Source organism: Gossypium hirsutum, chromosome D02, assembly GCF_007990345.1.
Source record: "Gossypium hirsutum isolate 1008001.06 chromosome D02, Gossypium_hirsutum_v2.1, whole genome shotgun sequence".
In the NCBI taxonomy this organism is placed as follows: Eukaryota; Viridiplantae; Streptophyta; class Magnoliopsida; order Malvales; family Malvaceae; genus Gossypium; species Gossypium hirsutum.
In genome coordinates this window covers 6,591,866-6,604,326 of record NC_053438.1, presented here as the reverse complement: position 1 = coordinate 6,604,326, position 12,461 = coordinate 6,591,866, and positions in this window count along the sequence as shown.

Here is a 12,461-nt window from a genome sequence, read left to right as displayed (position 1 = left end):
AAAAGTACTTTAAAATAAATAATTAAAATATCTGTTAATATTTTAGTCCTTTTATAAAAAAAAAGGGGAAGGCAGTTTGTTTTAGGGGTGTTCATTCGGTTAACCGACCGGTTAACCGACCCGAAATTACTATAACCGAATTAACCGACTTTCCAAAAATTTTAACTGTTAACCGAACCGATTTTTTTTTAAAAAAATTTAACCGAACCGAAATTTTTTCGGTTAATAAGGTCGGTTAACCGAATTAACCGAAAATTATGTATTTTTTATTTTTGGTTAAAAATTACCCGAATTACCCGAATTAACCGAATTAACCGAATTACCGAAAAATACCCGAATTTTTTTATTTTTTATTTTTAAAATTTAAAAAATTTATAAATTATTAAAGTAAATTGGGTTTTAGACTTTAGTAAATTGGGTTATCTTTTAGTTTTAGTTTTATTGGATTGGGTAATTGGGTAAACTTTAGTTTTAATTTTATTGGGTTGGGTAATTGAGTTTGGGTTGGGTTGGATAATTTTATTTATTAATTTTTTCGGTTAACCGAAAATTTTCGGTTAACCGACCGGTTTCGAACCGAATTAACCGTTAACCGAAAAATCATAAAAAAATTAACCGACCCCCGACCGAAAAAATTCGGTTAACCGACCGATTAACCGAATTCGGTCGGTTAACCGAATTTTTTCGGTTTTACCCGAATTATGCACACCCCTAGTTTGTTTTGGGAAAGATATTTTAAGAGGGAAGAGTTTTGTTTGGTTTCCCTTTTTGTAAAAAGATTCTTTCTTTAAAAATATAATATTCAAACTTTTTCCTTTCACTTGAGTGATTATTTATTCTGTTTGAACAAAAAAATTAAAAGCTACTTTAGGATGTTATTAAGTGTTTATTATTATTATTATTATTTTATTATTAATTTACTATACTCTAAATATAAACGACATAATCCTAAATTTATTTGTGAAGTTTTACTTTATTAATCATAGAAAGGAAAATAATTCTTATTATTATTTTGGGTTTTTTTAAGGTTGTAATAAAATTCATTTAATTTTAGGAAAATATATTATTCATATAGATAAGACCTTTTAGATATCATAAATGAGAATAGTGGATAAGACATACTGTTTAAGATATTTCAGTTCAATTTGAACCATGAAATAATATTATTAATTACTTTTTTTTTTTTATTCGGCTTAAAGCAAGAGGATTTCCATTTATTTTATTGGTTACAAAAGATAATTTTTTACTTTTTTTTTAAGAAAAAGCTACATAAATATAAGAAATTAAACTAATTCCTCTCACGGGACCTAAAATAATTTATTAAACTCATCCCTCCCACGTGGATCCTCAAGCAATTTTAATATTGTTCTCCTATCTTGAACTATTTTGATAAGGGCATTTACGACTTCATTTTCTTCTCTAGGAATATGTTGTAATCTCTATTTCCCTATGAATGTCAAGAGCTGGTAAATTCTCTTGACAAAGTAGAATTGGAATCTCTGAATTCTTCATTCCCCTATTTTTTATTTTTTTTAAATAATTTATTTTTTTATTTCTTTATTTTCCTTTTCTTTTTCCCCTTTAGTTTTAACAAATAGAAATTATAAAAAAAAAGTACTCAAAAAATATGGGGAATGGAGGAAAACAGAGGAGAAATAAAAAATAATAGAAACTAATAAAAAAGAAGTTAAAAGAACATAAAAAAATATTGGGACTAATGGTATAATTTAACCCAACATTTTTGTTTGAAATTATGATTTAACGTGATGCGTCAGCTTATCGTTACACCGTTAAAGACAATTAACGGTTCAGTGACTAAAATGTTATAATACGTTAACATAAGTAACTAAAACATAATATTTTAGACATAAATAATTAAAATGTGACATGAAGTAAACAAAGATTTTCTATAAATAAAAATATATACATTCATTCTGATAAGAAATATAAAAATATAAAATAAGTTTAAACAAAATAGTATAAAATTTTGTGATCATTATTTTTATTAAATTAATAATCAAAAGGTCTATAAATCTTTATCTTAATCCAGCATAATCAATTAAAAAATATATTTTTTTGGCTACAGAATTAAAATCCATAATCAATTAACAAGTTTGGTAATGTGTAACTATTGATTTTGGACCCACCCTCAATAATATCTCCTCTCTTATCTTTCCCCCAATGCCCTTCTCCTCCTATATTTTCTCAGATATTTAGAAAATAAAATCTTACTAATTTTAATAAATAAATAAATAAAAATCTCCTTTATAATTGATATATATAGTAAATGTAAATTTTACCGTGGTTTCCCATTGGATTTTAGTCTAAAGTTGTTTTTAGATGTGTGATGCGTTTACTTATGATCAGTGTAAAAACAGTGGTGATATTAGATACTGTAGTGTAAGACGAAAAGAAAGTTAAATGTATCGCACGGCAAATAAACGCTCATCCAAAATGACCCTAAAATTATTTAATTTTGGTACATATATATTTTTGTTATAAGTTGAATCGTGTTTTATAATGAGTGAAGTTGTATTTGTATTTTTAACTTAAAAAATAAAAATAATATGATTAATTAAATTTAATTATTCATAAATTCATATGATATCTATATGGTGAATGTATTGGAGAGGTCTCTCTATTATAGGGATATGATCAAATTAGTCCCCCAGCTAGTAAATGGATCAATTTAGTCATTGTATTATTAAAAAGAATCAAATAAGATCAAATTGGAATAAAGTTAACATTTACTATTTTAAAAAATCATTTACTGTTTAGCAAAATTAATATTTTTTAAAATTTTTTTATGATTCTATAAATGAAATCTTTTATTTGGAATTAAACAACAATTAAATAATAATAATTTTAAGCCATTTTTATACAAAAATGTTAAGTTTATAATAATTTAGACTCATTTAATTCTTTTTAATAATATAAGGACTAAATTAATTCATTTAATAATAAAGGGACTATCTTGATGTAGCCCTATAATACAGGAACTTATGTGACATATAATAATGGTGAAATTTGAGTTTTTATTCTATATTATACTTAAATTTGTGATTTAATTTTGTACTTTAATTTTTATATAATTTAGTACCTCAATTTTTATAATGTCATTAGATAGTTTAAATGTGTTAGTCTAATTAAAATATTTATGCAGATTTTTATGAATTGTAAAAATTCTCTATTAAACTTAGGTCTATTATAATGCCACTTTTTGTTATATGACTGTTAGGAGGTTTTTTTTTTTTAATTCCAAAATGTCACACCAATAAATTTAGTAGAAGAAATTTCACAATGTTAATAATTATACCTAAATTTTTAAATCCAAAAATAAAGAGACTAAATTCTTAAAAGTAAAAGTATGAAGACTAAAATTTCAAATATATGAAAAATAAAGAAAATTAAAGCATATTTTAACTTTTAATTTTTATTCTATAATTTGGATCAAAATGATAATTAACCCACTCTACATTCCTCGGTCTGGACAAATATCTACATAAATTTTACTGCATGTGTTCTTTTTCCATATCTTTCTCCTGTGAAAACAAAGCCCGGCAAGATAAGGCAAAAGTGGATAGATACTTTGTATATTAGCATAGTGTTTATTTAATTTTATGTATTATTTGATATATTAATAGTGTATAATTTTATATTTATTATTAAATTAAATAATTTATTAATAAATTTAATTAATTATTAAAATTGAAATTAGAAAATTAGAAAATATCGCTTTTTAAAATTATAATTAATATTTATTATGATGGCACATTTGTTTCTTATAGTACTTTTATATCACTGGCCTATCTAAGGTCATGGCCCCTTTAATATACATACTGTATTTCTTATTAGCCATTTTAGGGGTCGGTTGACAAAATTTAATATTGTCAATGATAATTTTATATTTCGGTATCTTATAGATTATTTTCACTTAGTAATAATATTATTATTCATAGTGTCAAGATTTTATAATATAAAGGATTTCAATACCACGTCTTTAGATCTTTTATCTTCCGTTCTCTTAGTATTGTAATATTTTTTTATAATTTCACTCCAAATTTTAATGGCTTTGATTCATTATTAAAAAAAACTAATGAAATTTGGTGTTATGGGCTTCAGAAATTTGCACTGTTTTAATTTAGTAATGCTTGACAAGCAAGTTTCTAGGTTCGTTCTGAACCTCGATTCTCTTTCATGTCGAGTTTTCAAAGCTAGATACTTTCTCGGGTGAGTTTTTTTTATGCAAGCGAAGATAGTAACCTTTTTTTTTGTCTGGAGAAGTCTTTATGCGGCTAAGCAGCTTGTTGGGAATGGCTTTTGGTGGTGTGTAGGGGATGGAGCTTCCATACAGGTTTTTAATGATCCTTGGTTGAATGATGAGGCTACGTTTTAGGTTGAAAAGGTGCCGATTGAGGGGCTTGAAGAGCTGTACGTAAAGATGCTTATGACCGAGGATGGGACGGGTTGGGATCGAAGCTTTGTTGAGGGGGTGTTGTCTCCGCACGATGTGGCTCATGTTTTTAGTATTCCGATTGGTCGACCTGCAGCCCGATTAGCTTATTTGGCACTTTAACCCGAATGGATTTTACAGTGTAAAGTCGGGGTACAGATTCGCGCTCTCATGGTCACAGAATCTTTTGCCTCTGCACGTCGCGGGGCCATGGGATCAGTTCTGGGCTTCTTCTTTACCGCCAAAGACAAAGGATTTTTGCTGGCGTTGCCTTAGAAACTTCTTACCGACGAAGAAGCGTCTAATCGAGAGAGGCGTCAATGTGTCTGTTGCATATGCTTGCCGTGGGGAGGAGGAATCACTTGATCATGTGCTTCTTGGTTGTTCTTTTTCGAAATCGGTTTGACAGCAAGTTGGTTATCAACCTGCTCATTTTCCTGTTGTCGACTTTATTGCTAATGCGTTGAGTTCTTAGGATAGCAGCAGGCAGGATTGGGTTCTGTCTATTATGTGTAGTCTGTGGTACCATCGCAATTTATTGTGCTGGAAAGGAACCTTTTCGACCCCTTACCATGTTGTAAACATTGCTACTTCTTTTCTACTGAATTGGTGTGACGCAATGAAGGGGTATGATCTGTTAATAGTGCAAGTAACGCGGAGCAGCTTGGGCGTCAGCATAGATGGGAGAAGCCTTGTATGGGTAAGTATAAATGCAATATTGATGCCGCTTATTTTTGCCAGGAAAATGCTACGGGTTTTGCGGCTATTGTCAGGGACTAGAAGGGTAAGTTTGTGAAAGCTATGTCAGGACATATTGACTCTGCTTTGGCTCCTCGGCTAGCAGAGGCCGTTGCAATCAAAGAAGCTCTCTCGGCTTCATGGATTAAATCTTGGCCATGGAATCGGATTTGATACAGGTGATTAACGCACTTTTTGGCTCAACTTCGAATATTTTGTTGCTTGCGTCCCACTTTAGTGATTTAGTTTTCTCTTGGGTGAACCGAGTTGCCAATAAGTGGCACATAATTTGGCACGATCAACCTTACTATATGTTACTTTTGTTAAGTGGAATATTGTCCTCAAGTGTTTTCGTTCTACACTTGAGTTCGATGCTCATAGTATTTCTGCCATTAACATAAAAGAAAACTAGATTTAAGTGTACGGGGGAAGCTTATTGACTTAAGTTTAGTATGTTGTTCTCTTTTTATTTCAGCTTATACTTTGTCTCCTTAACTTATAACTTTTAATATAATGATTGAGCTTCCTTAAAAAATATAAAATTTCAAAATATTAATATTATACAAACTAAAATATAATATTATTTACAAGATATTTAGAATAATATGATTTTTATAATATTTTTAAAATTATTTGATGCAAAAGTGGAACAAATCATTAGAGTAAATAGAAAATATCACAATAAGTTAATTTATCTCTTGATTTTTTTTCATTTGTTACACAAACTCATAAAGCTAGAGTCATTAATTTGTCATACTTTTTGACACAATACTTAGAACTACTCATAGTCCCTCCCCTACCCATAAATAGGAGTATAATGCGCTTCAGCGTACCCAAATCCACATCCTCCTACATTAACAACAATATTCATACCAATCGAACTGAGACTCAATTAATAAATATACTAAGTTAAACATAATATATATGACTTATATTATGAATTCATATTACGCCAAAGTATATTTATGTTTTCGTACGTTTTCATACCTCAACAAACCGAATATTAGTACATACTATGCCCAAATTCATGTTGGTGCAAGTGTAAGTGGTACATACCTCACCAAGAGTTTTGTTGGTGCAAAGGTAGTGCTAAACTCTTGAATATATTTGATTACTATCTCACTTTTGTCTTAGTTGATGTACATGGCCAAAATTCATTACGGTAAAGCTCGTGTTAATACATACCTCATAAAATGATAAGCATCTTATAACTAATATATTATAAATAATTGCTAATGTTTTTCCCAAATTTTACGGGGACAAATATCGCATGACATACTTTCTTGGTAAATGTCCTTTACCATTTTTAGATATACCTTGATTAAGGTATGATTTATATTATAGATAATTACCAACTTTATTTTAAAATTTTTTAAAAATAAATATCATATTTCGCGATAAATTTTATTTAATCTTTTCAAATTTATCTATAACTATATATTGTAAATAATTACTAATGTGTATATAAGTCTAGCCTCGCCTTTTTGGGCATGTTTAACTTTTTGAGGCACATTTTTAGATTATTAGTCTTTTTAAGCACATATTGTCTTTCCAAGCACATTTCACTTCTTCAAGTGCTTAGCCTTCTTAGGCATGCTTTGCTTCTTCAAGCACATAGTCTTCTTAGGCACACTTCATTTTTGCCCTTTAGGCTTTTTAGACATTCCTTCATTAGCATCATATCACTATCATATTATAAATAATTAGAGCTTTTTTATTTTTTCAAGTCTCATAGGGATAAATATCACACTGGCATTCAAGCATGGATTTTCAAATATAATCTTTTTAAGCATCCTTCATCTTTTTAGGCACGTAGCCTTTTCAGGCATACTTCACATTTTCAGGCACACAACCTTTTTAACTATCCTTCGTCTTTCTTGGCACTTTATCTTTCTTAAATAATTAGTATTCTCAAGCATCTTTTGTTACTTCTAACGCACAACTTCCTCAAGCATCATTCGCATCTTTAAGTGTTTATTAAACATTTATACTTAGGCCTAGTTTAAAAATGTTTCTCAAAAATGCTTTTGGAAAAAAAAATACTTTTGATAAGAAGTTAAAATTTTCATCTTTTGAAAAAAGTGCTTTTAGGCTAATTTTTAACTTGAGAGAAATATATTCTCTTAAAAAAGAGCTTGTTTAAAAATGTATTTGTCTCAAAATTTTTTTTCTAAAAAATACTTTTGAGAAACATTTCTAAATTAGGCTTTAAATTAATCAATCGTTCTACATAACTAAAAAGATTTTGGTTCCTAAAGCACTAAAAGATTCCCCAGTATATTGTACTTTGTTGACTACATGGCAAAAAGTGTTTAAATTCATTATACTTGAACACTTGCACATTATCTATTTATGCAACAACACCGCCTTACATTGTACTAAGTTCCATGAGACCAAAAAAAAACCATAGTACGTTAAAGAGGAAATTGTTATTCATATGTAAACACGTAAAAATATTTAAAAGTACTTAAATACTAGAGAGCGAACAGGAGGAGGCAACTTAGCCTCGACAGGCACTAGCCTTCATAGACTTAACGGACACTAATTATGGTGTAGATTTTTTAGGGGCATTTAATCTTTTTATGTAATTAACATTTTTAAGAATATTCGAGTTTACTCTTTATCTTCAAGATCTCATGTGAATTTCATAAGAGTAATCAAATCATAAACAAATTTTATAAGAATTTTCACTATTTTTACAAGAAATAATAAGCAAAAGATTTCATAAATCAATTAGACCTAGCCCACGACATTGGGACTTCATCAATATCTTTTGTCTCAAATAATCTCACTTTATAACTTTCACTTTGTCTAGGGAATTATCCCACCGAATACTGTGCTTCACCCAAGGCCATAATCACATTAAACTCAATCACTCCGATAAATTTATTGTCACTTATCATTAATATACCTTAAATCGCATCGCATCAAATTACATAGTCAACCTAACAAGAACCTACACTAAATGACAACCCACCTATTAAATAAGAATATGTAAACTAAATATCTCCCATAAAAACCTCTCCACTTCATGACTAGATACCCAAAACCACCAACTATGTACAACCCCCTCTTCTCTTCCACCTTAAATGCCATTAACGACTCTTGGTTTTTCGAGTGAGTTACTTCCAATATTTCAAGAACACATTTTAGTATCAACAAAATTATACAATAAACATTAAATTAAAATAATTTTTAAATATAAAAATACAACAGACCATTGACACATCTAATAAAAATGCATAATAATATTTTTAATCCAATTGTATATACCTAAAAATCTCTACCGACCAGATTTAGGGTGCGGTACAGTGCGTTTAGCTTACTTTTTGTCTCACGCTACAATATCGCTACAGTATCTAATTTCACCACCACCACTATTTTTACACTAACCACAAATAAACGCACCGTCAATCTAAACTCACCCTTAATTTTCTTTCTAGAATTTAGTTACGGTAGCGCTTACGTGAACTGGACCACAACACTTCAGGTTGTTTGTCGTTCAGACAAGGTAAGTTTTTCAGACAGAAAGCGACAGAAAGGAAAAGTAAACAAACAAGTAGTTATTTTAAAATAATAATTGATTGCTTAGGTCATTTTCGGCATAATTTAAGTCACGTGTTGTTCTTTCTCCGGTTGGAAATTTTCGGTATTGTAACAAGTTAACAACTTGTATCTATGTTGTATTTTAGTAATTGTGTTAAATCAGTACCTACAATGATAACATAAATTAATTACTAATAATTACAAAAAAAGAAAGAGTTGAATTCTTCAATCAATTCCAAATGTTTAAAGATTCAAAGTAAGAATGTATTTAATAAATTAAAAAATTAAGTATAAAATTTTTAATATTAAATTTTACAATTATTAATTTATATTATAAAATTGTTTGATATATTAGCACTGAATATAATTATTTTATTTGATAAAATTAATTATTTCACAATTTTAATCTTACTGATATTGTATGATTTATTTTATTTTAATAGTTTTGGATAAAATTAAATATAAAATTTCAATATTTCAATATTTTAAGAAAATAAAGAAATAATTTATTTTAAAAATAAAATTAATTTACTATTTTTCACATTAAGTGATCTACTTACTTAACATATTCAACATTTTTTTGTTGAAATTTTTATATTAAGTAAAAAAGTTAATATAATTATCAAACGCAATTAAAAAATTAAAGGTTGAAAATTTTTCATTTTCAATTAAATGAAAATTTTTAATGGTTTATCAAACACGTTCTAAGTTATTATGTTGTTATAAGTGAAGATTTATTAAAATAAGTATTTTGATAATGATTTATGATAAAAAAAAATTTTGATTTCCTTTGTTTTATGATAAGAGTTTTGATGTTTGTAAATCTTGTTTAGACTTGTAATTCAATCTAATTATTTTATAAAATATTATAATAAATATCATAAACCTATAATTATTTAAAAGCAACATAAAAGAACTCTTTCGTTCTTTGGTTCCATGGCAAATGGTTTGTTAGGGCTCAAAAATAATAAAACAGAGAAAATTGAATATCGATTTAAATTAAAATGTTTGGTTGGATTTTAAATTTAAATTTCATCAAATTTTATTTTAATTTAAATTATAATTAAATATATCTGATTCGATTTTAACATCATATTTGATATATCACATTTGTCTGGTTTAAAATAATATATTAAAGCAATAAATAAGAAAGAGATTTATTTAGGAGATTTCTTGAAAATTCTTTCAATTGAAAAGTGATTTCAATGTTTCATATATTGGATTTTATTCATTTTCTTTGAAATTTAACTTTTCGTTGAGAGTTATTTTACTATGAACGTGTCCATGTAATTCCCATTATAAAATGTGGGAGAGTTACTTTCCTGTGGATTGGAAAGTCAAAAAATATTAAAACAAAATTAACCCTATTTTATATTGCTTTAGGGTATTAGTCTTATTAATAAATGTAAAAATAAATTATTGTCTACTTTTGTCCTAATTTTTTTTATTATTTCAATAGATTTTTCACAAATATTATATATACATAAGTTTTTTTTTAATTTATTCGAAAGCAAGTTTTATATATACATAATTTCACAAGCATATTATTTTATAATTAGAAAATATATGTAGGACAATTTTGAAATAATTTTGTTTTCAATTAAAATTATAAATTTAAAAAACTAAAATTAAAATTATCAATTAAATTTTATTGTAAAAATTTAAAACATGAATATATAGAAAAATATTTAATGAACCAAACGTGATAATGCAATATTTACAAGATTTTAATCAATATCTTTCAATATATATCAAATATTATAAAATAAATTTATCGACAATTACATTCATAATAGTTACATTCTAAAGAATCACATTTTATTAAAATCATAACACGAAAAACTCCACTTTCCTTAAGGATGGAGTCCTAAACAAAGATTATGGTAGTTTAATTTATTCAACCCGGTCCAATATTTTTTAATAAAAAAATTATTTGGAGGTATTTATAAAATATGGAAATATTAATAGAAAAGAGTTTTATACAGTAAATACTAAATAGAACATGTCATAGACAAATGTAATAAAAAAATTGCTCATAATATTTTAATCCAATCTACCGACCCTGATTTAAATTTTTTAAGAACCGAGTTACACGCTGACGTAAATTCTAGGTAAACTTCTGCAATTAGACCCTATACTTTATGTAATTTATAGTTTTAGTACTTATACTTTAATTTGATTAATTTAAGTTATTGTATTTTTTAAATTTTAAAATTTTAGCCTTGACCAAACAGTGGAAGTTAAATTTGTTTGGTTAAAGTATGTTATTAGTCTTGTATTATACGTAAAGTTATAGATTCAATCCATGTTCTCTGATTGGATCATTTTTAGTCGCTATAGTTTTTGGATTTCGAAATTTTAGTCTTAATGCAAACAACAGTTAGTAAATCTATTAACTATTTTTTTGTGAGCAATATGTGGAAATAGTAAACTGACATGGTATTATACATGTGATAATATATGTTTTGCACATCAAATTTTGAAAATAACAAAATTTAATAACCACCATTTGGTCAGGGCTAAATTTTAAAAATTCTAAAATTACAAGTATTGAAAATGACCAAATTAAAATACAAGCGCTAAACACACAATTTACATAAAGTATAGAGTCTAATAGGAGAATTTGACCTAAACTCTACTACCATACTTTGAAGTTGTTTGTTGTTCGCACAAAGTCAACAAATTCTTTTCATCAAATTTAAGATTTAGTCCTTATACTCTAATTTAATTCATTTTGGCCCTATATTTTTTGAATTAATTAATTTTAATTTATGTACTTTTCGTTTGAAATTTTAGTCCTAACCAAATGATAGAAGTAAATTTTGTTTGGTTAAATTATGCTATTAGTTATGTACTATGTGTAAAGTTGTAGATTTAATCCATATTCTCTAATTGTATCATTCTCTCGCTTTGTTTCTTGAATTTCAAATTTTCAATTCTAACGCAAGCAAAATTGTTAACTTCATTAACTTTTTTTTTGAGAAGTAATATGTGGAAATAGGAAGCTGGCATGGCATTACCCATGTGATAATAAGTTTATCGCATTTAATTTTGAATATTGTAGGACTTAATGAATTTAACATTTGTCATTTGATCATGACTAAAATTTTAAATTTTAAAAAGTACAAGGATTGAAAATGGCCAAATTAAGTATAGAGAACAACTTATGCATAGTATAGGGACTAATATTGGAATTTTATCAATTTTTTTGTTAGGGATAAAACAATATTTAGTTCTTAGATCTAGCAAGGTTTTCATTTTGGTTTCAGAGTTTTTTTTTTTGTCTATATTAGTTTTGGAATTTGATATATTTTCTTAATTTGATCCTTTAACTTGAATTCCATTAAAATATGAGGATATCATCATCTAATTTTTTGTGAAATTATATTTCTTTATAGCCTTCATATTTTTTAGATTTTATACACAATTTTTAGATAATAAAGTAACGACGTGACACAAATTTAAAGTATCACATAATCATACTTTAATTGAATTCAAATTCAAAAATCAAATTAATTTTTTTTCAAGTTTTAAATTTAATGTGAATAAAAAAATTAAGAATCAAAATTAAAAAATTATCAAATGCAAGCAACAAATGTTATTTGGAAGAAATTGTTATATGTACCATTCCCACCACATTATTTATAGTCTTTTTTTAATTATTTAATGAAATTTCAGGAATTTTTTTCATACTATAGATTATTTACTCTGTATTAGGGTTAAT